Below are 8,068 nucleotides of genomic sequence, written 5' to 3'. Positions count from 1 at the left end.
TACAAAAAACAGATTTTTTATTCCTGTGTTTCTTGTATCTGTCAAGATACCTGTTGAGCAGCTGAAGATAGCATGTGTTTGTAGGGGTAGTTACCAAGAACAACAAAAGATACTGACTTTAAAAACTTTAAAGATTCTCAACGTGTGTGCAGTTTGATCTGTGACATCTGAGGCCAGAAGAAGGCATGTCTCTAAAGGGAAAATGTAAAGCAGGAGTTCTCAACTTTGGCTCCACACCAGAATTACCCAGGGGGCCACACTCCAGACCAAACAAATCAGAATCTCCAAGGTGGGGGGTAGGACCTAGGCACCAATAGTTCTAAAAGTTTCCCAGTGGATTCTCATGTGCAGTTGAGGTTATGAATCATTGCTTTAAGGGGACATTTCCTTACTGTTTTGAAAGTGGAGTAACACTTCTGGGGAAAACAGTATCCGTTGACATCTCATTTACAAGGGAATGAAAACAGAAATCACCATACCATTTGCCTAATTTCCGCATTTTGTTTTCTGCCTCGTTTCTAATTGTTTTATGCGAGTATTGGAAATCCTGCACTTTAGTGCCAATGGGGACCAAACAGAGCAGATGAAGATCCCAAGGGAAGATTGGGGGAAAGGGGAGTGGAGGGGATCAGAGAGTGTGAGCCCCAAAGTTGAGTAGCAGCCCTGCTCTCCTCCTGATGTGGGGGGGACGGGGTGGGGGTGGGGGCAGACACAGCTCAAGTGGGGCCAGGGTTTTTGATTTCCAAATAAATTGCTCATCAGAATTTTTGTATGTGAAATATCCCATTTTAGATATGTTAGCCACAGATTAAAAAAAAATTTTTTTAAACTCCGTGCATCCCGATGAAACTCATGTACAAGCCAAATGTGGCTGCCTTCCAATTCACCTGGTTTATACGTCTTTTAGGGAGTCGGGATTCTTCTTCTTTATATTATTGTGGTAAAATATACTTGCCATAAGATTTACCGTCTTAACCATTTTATTTTATTTTATTATTTTTTAATGTTTATTTTTATTTTTGAGAGAGAGAGAGAGAGAGAGAGAGAGAGAGACCATGAGCGGGGGAGGGGCAGAGAGAGAGAGGGACAGAGGATCAGAAGCGGACTCTGTGCTGATAGAAAGACCCCTACTCGGGGCTCAAACCCACGAACCGTGAGATCATGACCTGAGCTGAAGTCGGACATCTAACTGACCGAGCCACCCAGGCGCCCCTATTTTAAACCATTTTCATGTGTACAATTCATTGGCAGTAAGTACATTCATGGTGTTTTGCACCCGTCACCTCTGTCTAGTTCTAGAACTTTTCCATTACCCCAGTTGGAAACCCCACACGTATTAATCCCCTCCTCCGGCCCCCTGGCAACCACCAATCTGCTTTCCATCTCTATGGATTTGCCTATTCTGGATATTTCTTATCGATGGAATCCTACAGACCATGGCCTTTTATGTCTGGCTTCTTTCCCTTTGCATAATGTTTTCCAGCTCATCCATGTCGGAGCCGGAGCTGGAGCACGCCTCAGTGCTTCATTCCTTTTTAAGGCTGAATACAATTCCATTGTATGGATATGCCACATTTTGTTTATCCACTCATTAGATGATGGGTAGTTGGGTGGTTTCCACCTTTTGGCTGTTGTGAATAGTGCTGCTGTGAACCTTTGTGGGCACAGTTTTGTTTCAACAGAGGGATCATCCTTACATAACAGATGCCCCCATAGCACTTGTCCCAACTCTGTGCACACTAAAAGGTACTCACGAGTCGGGGACTTAACTATAGGGGGACCGAATTGTCCCGCTTTGCCTTAGATTGTCCCGGTTTTGGCACTGAAAGCCCCACATCCAGTGAATCAGTAGAGGGAGGTCTGGCAGTGCCTCAACTTGTCCACCAGTAAAAGTCTTCTCAAGGCAAGGCCTAATAGTTTTCATATTTTGACTGTGACTTCGGAAATCATTGTGACAAGTATGGGTTTCTTGCAGGTGTCTGCAATCACAATGATTTCAGGACGCTGTGCTTTGGTACCAGCCAGTTCCTTCACGTGCACCCGGAGGATTCCATTCCTTTAGTCTCAGCTTCAGAATTACCTCCTCAACAGAGCCTTCCCAGAGCCCCTTCCCTTGCACGGGGGTAAAGAACGCCTCTTCTTTACTCCCAGAGCATAGTTATAGTTACCGGATGCATGTGCATGGGTCTCCCCATTAGACCAGGACTCCCTCAAGGATGGTGGAATGTTGCTGATGGTTTGGTCGGCCCAACATCCAACTCCTCTTCTGACAATAGCATTCCCCCTTTCCTTTGGGAGTTCCCAAAGGAATTCCCCTTCCCCAGAGGAAAGCCCTCCCCTAATCTCCTACAACACAGTTTGGGTAGAGTTGATACCACTTCCCCACAACCTAGACCTCGCCTGTCCTCATATTCCATCCCCTTGGCTCACACAACTGGCTCAGGAACAGGCGGCCTCCACCAGGTTAGTGCAAAACCACCGCTGCAGCTTATGCTGGAGCTGGTGGGAACTACGTTGGAACTAAGCAGGAAGGAACTCTATTTGTGATAGGGTTGCGGAGCTCTCTGTGGCCACCTTTGCCACATCCTAGGGGCAAGCCACCTAAAAGTGCAGCCAGCACAGAAGAAAGCAGAACAGCGGGACAGAGAGAGAAAGGGATGGTGCCGGGCTGCTGTGAGTTTCCTCCCTTGGACTTCCTGGTTATATGAATCACTTTTTTTGCTTAAACTGGGTTGCTGTGGGTTTTCATCTCTTGCAGTGAAAAGAAAACTGAAGAATGCACTGTGTTGTATTAGTGTTTAAGTCCCATACTATAGCATCGTCCTAGCACATCACAGGCACTCAAGAAATGTGCGTGTCAATGCAGACTTTCGGAAGTATACCGTCACTAGGTTGTTTTCGTAATGAAATAATATCGATGCAGGAAGAGTCAGGAAGGGGGTTGTGGAGAAGTTGGAGGCCTCCCACGTGGCTGGCGGGAACATTAAATGGGGCAAACAGCTATGGAAAGCAGTTTGGCAGTTTCTCGAAAAGTTAAACAGAATTATCGTATGACCCATGAATCCCACTCCCGGATGTACAGGCATACCTCGTTTTATTGCACTTCCCTTACCGAGCTTTGCAGATACTGTGTTTTTAACAGATTGATGGTTTGTGGCAGCCCTACATCAAGCAAGTCTGCGGGTGCCATTTTTCCAACACATTTGCTCACTTTGTGTCTCTGTGTCACATCTGGGTAATTCTTGCAATATTTTCGACTCTTTCATTATTATTATATTTGTCATGGGGAATGTGATCAGTGATTACACCACACTGAAAGCTCAGATGATGGCTGGCATGTTTTAGCAAGAAAGTAGTTTTTAATTAAAGTATGTCCATTGCTTTTTTAAAGACACAATGCTATTGCACACTTAATACACCACAGTATTGTGTAAACATAACTTTTATATGCACTGGGAAACCACAAAATTCATTTGACTTGCTTTATTGCAATACTTGCTGGTCTGGAACCAAAACTGCAATGCCCCCAAGGTACACTTGTATGCCTCAAAGAATAGATAACAGGTGTTGAAACAACCCATCGTACACAAATGTCTGCAGCAGCACTATTCCCAATAGCCAAGCATATTTGGGTGGAAAAACTCAAATAGGTACCAGCAGATGAATGGGTAATCAATGCGGTTTATCTACACAATGGAATATTACTCAGCCATAAAAAGGAATGAAGAACTGACACCTGCTATGACATGGACGACCCTCAAACACATTATGCTACAGCGAAAGAAGCCAGACACAGAAGGACAGGTACTGTAAGGTTCCACTTGTATGGAACATCCAGAACAGGTAAATCTGTAGAGACAAAAAGTAGATTAGTGGTCGTGAGAGGCTGGGAGAAGGAGGGAATGTGGAGTGGTTGCTAAATATGTACAGGACTTCCCTCTGGGGTGATGAAAAAATTCTGGGACTCTAGAGAGTGGTGATGATCCCATGGCGCTGTGAGTATAATAGATGTCACTTAGTGGTCAACCTTATGTGCACTGTACTGCAGTCAAAACAAAACAGAAGAATCAGGACCTTCATCCAGGCTGCCACAGATGAATGCCATGCGGGGGGTGTCCTTTATCAGGTGCCCAGACTGTGCTCTGCCCCACGAGCCATGACCCCTGGGACCTGTGCGGGGCAGATGCCTTTCTTCTCCTTACCATTCAGCCTAATGCAGAGCTTCCTAGACCAGATGGTATAAGAAGGAAGCCAGTTTGGTTGATGGCACGACTTCACTGCAATTTTCGACGCTGCTCCTTCACCGTGCCCGAAGTAGTCAGTGCGTGCCACAGCACACATCCTCTCCCATCCTGAGGGTGCTGCTGTAACTGAAAATTCACAGTGTGTCGTTGAGTGCTTACTGTGTAAAGCTGGCATAAATCACTGGACTAAATTGTCCATTATCGTGAGCCGAAGTTATCTTGCCATCACAAGAGTGATCTGGTTGCTTCGCTTGCAGTGGAAAATTAAGAGACAAAGAGGCAAAAGGCCAAAAGGAGAAGAACTCTAGAAAAGTCAGTTTTCTGATGTTGGAAAAACTTCACAAGGTTAAAGCTAGGAGAGTTCTGCCTGCACTCATAAAAGGTATTTTTTTTAAGCCATTTATGTTTTGGGGATCAATGAGAACAGAACAGTAATACTCCTCTCACAACTAGAAGATTTGGTTGTGTCCTGGGGGCTCGCATTCTGAGATTTCTTCCCCACCTCAGAATCAGTAGGAAAAAGAAAAAAGAAAAAAAAAAAAAAAAAGAAATGCCCTGGGAACACAGTGTGTTGAGCCCTTCAAGAAGTCAGTGTTAGTTTTGTTCAGTGCCAGGGGTATCGGTCACCCCCCTACTTTCCAGTTTGGGTCCCTATTCACAAGGCAACTTAGAAAATACTGGGGACAGCTTATCGTTAATATAACAAGATGTGGAATGAGACTTTTCCTGTTGACCCAGAACTTCAGCTAAAGCTTCAAAGCTAAGGGCAGTGGGTAACAATACTTCCTCCTGTCAAGAGGTGGCCAAACTGGTCCCCTGACCATCAATAACCATCAGCCTCCAGCCTATATAAAACAAGGGCAGATTTTATCCAGGGCAGATTTTATCCAGGTTTCTCTGACAGGTCTTTGTAGGGGGTTTTCTTCTCCCCTCTGATCTCTAAGCCAAGAGAGAAGAGCTCAAAGAATCACTTGTGAGACTGGGGGCAGCAAGCAGGGGGTGGCTGGCATCTCACTGCCAGCTGAAGGCTGCCTGGGGCTGTCCATGACAGCAGGGCGAGGAGCGAGGGCAAAGGGCAAAGGTGTATCCTATTTCCCATGGGCCAGGGTGTATGTCTGGAGGTCTGAGTCATCCTGAAAAGACTCACCCGAGAGGGTGGCCTCCAGGACCTCAAAAGAGAATGCGGGGTACTTCCTGGGGTATGAATGAAAAAGAGGGTGTGCAAGAGGTCACCCAGTATGCACACTGAGTCCCCACAAGGTCCCCACAGAGGTCTCCAGTGATCCCCCAGTGTGCCCAAGTAAAAGAGCCAGCATGTGAGTGCTTGCCAAGACATGGAGGTGGTGGTGGTGGTGGGGTCATCTAACACCAGAGAGAACTATCCCTGAAGTCACCTGTTCTCAGCAGAGAACGCTTTCCCTTTTCCACACGCTCCCCTGCTCCCATACTCCGGCAGAGCCAGGAAGGGGCAGGAGAGGACACACCTGCCCTAGTCCCTGTTGCAGATTCCTGAGCCATCTTTGGGTCAGACCAGGGCAGGTGGGGAGGAGGTATTAAACTGGATATGAGAATAGAGTTTTGATTGGACTGGACTTCTAATATGAGACTATTCTTACAGTTGAAACTAGTTGGAATTGGGGAGATTCCTATGGATCCCAGGTGCAAACTACCTTAAGCTCTCCCAGGGGCAGCAAATGCAAATGCCTTCAGGGGCTAGGCAAGAAATATAAATAATGAATGAAGGGGCTTAGTGGAGGTCATGGTGAACTGGAGGGAGCTGTGTCCCATCTGAAAGCGGTTGCTGTCTCTCACATCCAGCCAGTTGCTGCCCAATGAGGCCAGATCTTCCTGATTTCCTAGAAATGCCAGAAATCTCCATTTTTGGTAGTGTCTCCTGATTTTGGAATTTTTGGTAAGATTATTAGCCAAGGTTCTTTGTTACAATGATACAATCTACTCCAGGTAGTTCAAGCAAAAGTGCTTTAACAGAGTGGTGCTATGGACTGAATTGCATCCCCCCCCCCCCACGCCCAAATTCATATGTTTCAGCTCTTCTCCTTAATGTACCTTTGCGATGTTTAGGAGGTAATCGGGGCTAGGGGAAGCCAAAGGGTGAGGTCCTAATTCAAAAGGGGGATAGCCTAATAAGAGAAAGCCATGTAAACCATGCCTGTATGTGAGGACACAGCAAGAAGATGCCCTCTGAATCCAGGAAGAGGTCTCTCACCAGAACCTGAACATGCTGGCACTGTGATCTCCAGCCTCCAGAACTGTGAGAAAAACACAGATCTGTGTTTTTTAAAAGGTTTTTTTAATTACTTATTTTGAGAGAGAGAGAGAAAGAGAGAGAGAGAGAGAGAGAGAGAGAGAGAGAGAGAAAATGCATGACAGCGGGGGGAGGGGCAGAAAAAGAAGGAGAGAGAGGATCCAAAGCAGGCTCCATGCTGTCAGCACAGAGCCCGACACAGGGCTCGAACCCACGAACTGAGAGATCATGACCTGAGCCAAAATCAAGAGTCGAATGCTCAATCGACTGGGTCACCCAGAAGCCCCAATTTATTTTGTCGAAGCCACCCATCAATGGAATTTTGTTATGTCAGCCAAGACAGACTAAGACAGGTAGTTAGAAAGCCTGTAGAATCTCCAGAAGGACAAGAGTTGTAGGCTCGGGCTGCACAGCTAGGAATGATGCCCAAACCACCCCTGTGAATACCGTGCCGTGCCTTTCAGCACAGACCCCAAGCTTACACAGGGGCAGGACACCTGGAAGCAAGGTGCACTGGCTGTCATGCTTATATCAGATAGACTCCTCTTTGTTGCTCATTTGCAAGTATAAATCTCATGTGACATGTTTAATAGAAGTGCTTAGGTCATATGAAACTCAGTTGCAAGGAAGGTTCTGGAAAAGTGCTTTGGTTTCTCTTGAGAAGGGCTGGATGGATGCAAAGTATAACAAATGTCCACTATAACAATTAATTGCAAAGGAGGGGTGGTAGTTGTGTGGGGGGGGGGGGGATGTCAAACAACGCATTTGTGTGCTGCTTACAGCCCTGCCAGTGGATGACTTCTGAACTATGGGCTACTTTCATTTTTTGCAATTTCTACTTGCTCTGAGGACAACTAGAAAAGCCAAATCAAATCATCATCATCATCATCACCTATTTAAAGGCATTCACATTGCTGCCGCAGCCACCGGGACTAGAGGGGCCAAGATTCTGAAACAATGTTGAGGTGAGCTGACGTATACTGCTGCCACTTTTCCCCTTGCGGAACTTGCAAATTGGGGGACTTGGAATCTAGACTTTTCCCAGGTAAGGCTGCTGCTGCTGGGGGACAGAGAAACCAGCAGAATTTTGGCAGTGTCCTAGGGCTGGAGAGACAAAATTAGGGACTATCCTAGAGCAAAGGGAAGGGTAGTAAAGTGAGCTTGATAGATGGTGGTTTTCCCCTTAAGACATTTGGCAAATTCTGAAACTGTGCAGGCCAAGAGGCTAGAAGCCAAACAGAAAGCCCCTGAAAAACAGAGGAGAGTGTCCAGCAGTCTTGCCATGCTATGGCTATAAGGTTAGAACACAGGGCTGGGGGGGGGGGAGGGGCCTCGGTGAACACCTAAAGACCTTAGTTGGAATCTCTAAAAGGCAAAGCCTTAGACGCAGGAGCCAAAGTTAGATGATATCTTATCAAAACCACAACCCAGCCTCCACCCAGCTTAGCTAAGATGCTCAGTCCCCTTGCCATCTGCTTCCAGAGGGTGGGGAGCCCTCTCCAGAGTTAGATATTACCTGGAGACTTTATATATATTTTTTCATACACAGATGTTGTAT

At 46.3% G+C, this 8,068-nt stretch overlaps 1 protein-coding gene across 5 annotated transcripts in view; it reads left to right on the top strand.

The window, feature by feature from the left end:
- Positions 1 to 7,428: 7,428 nt before the first annotated feature.
- The window catches only part of KSR2 (kinase suppressor of ras 2), a 436,218-nt gene continuing 435,578 nt past the window's right edge, over positions 7,429 to 8,068 (top strand). Inside the window, exon 1 of one of the 5 annotated variants that reach the window (XM_042961774.1) lies at positions 7,429 to 7,475. The gene's annotated coding sequence lies outside the window, so the exon portion shown is untranslated. The remainder of the gene's footprint in view (positions 7,476 to 8,068) is intronic. The other 4 variants (XM_042961773.1, XM_042961771.1, XM_042961772.1 and 1 more) reach the window with 4 other exon arrangements.

Source organism: Panthera tigris, chromosome D3, assembly GCF_018350195.1.
Source record: "Panthera tigris isolate Pti1 chromosome D3, P.tigris_Pti1_mat1.1, whole genome shotgun sequence".
In the NCBI taxonomy this organism is placed as follows: domain Eukaryota; kingdom Metazoa; phylum Chordata; class Mammalia; order Carnivora; family Felidae; genus Panthera; species Panthera tigris.
Note: the sequence above shows the minus strand (reverse complement) of the source record. Positions and strands in the feature narration are given on the sequence as shown.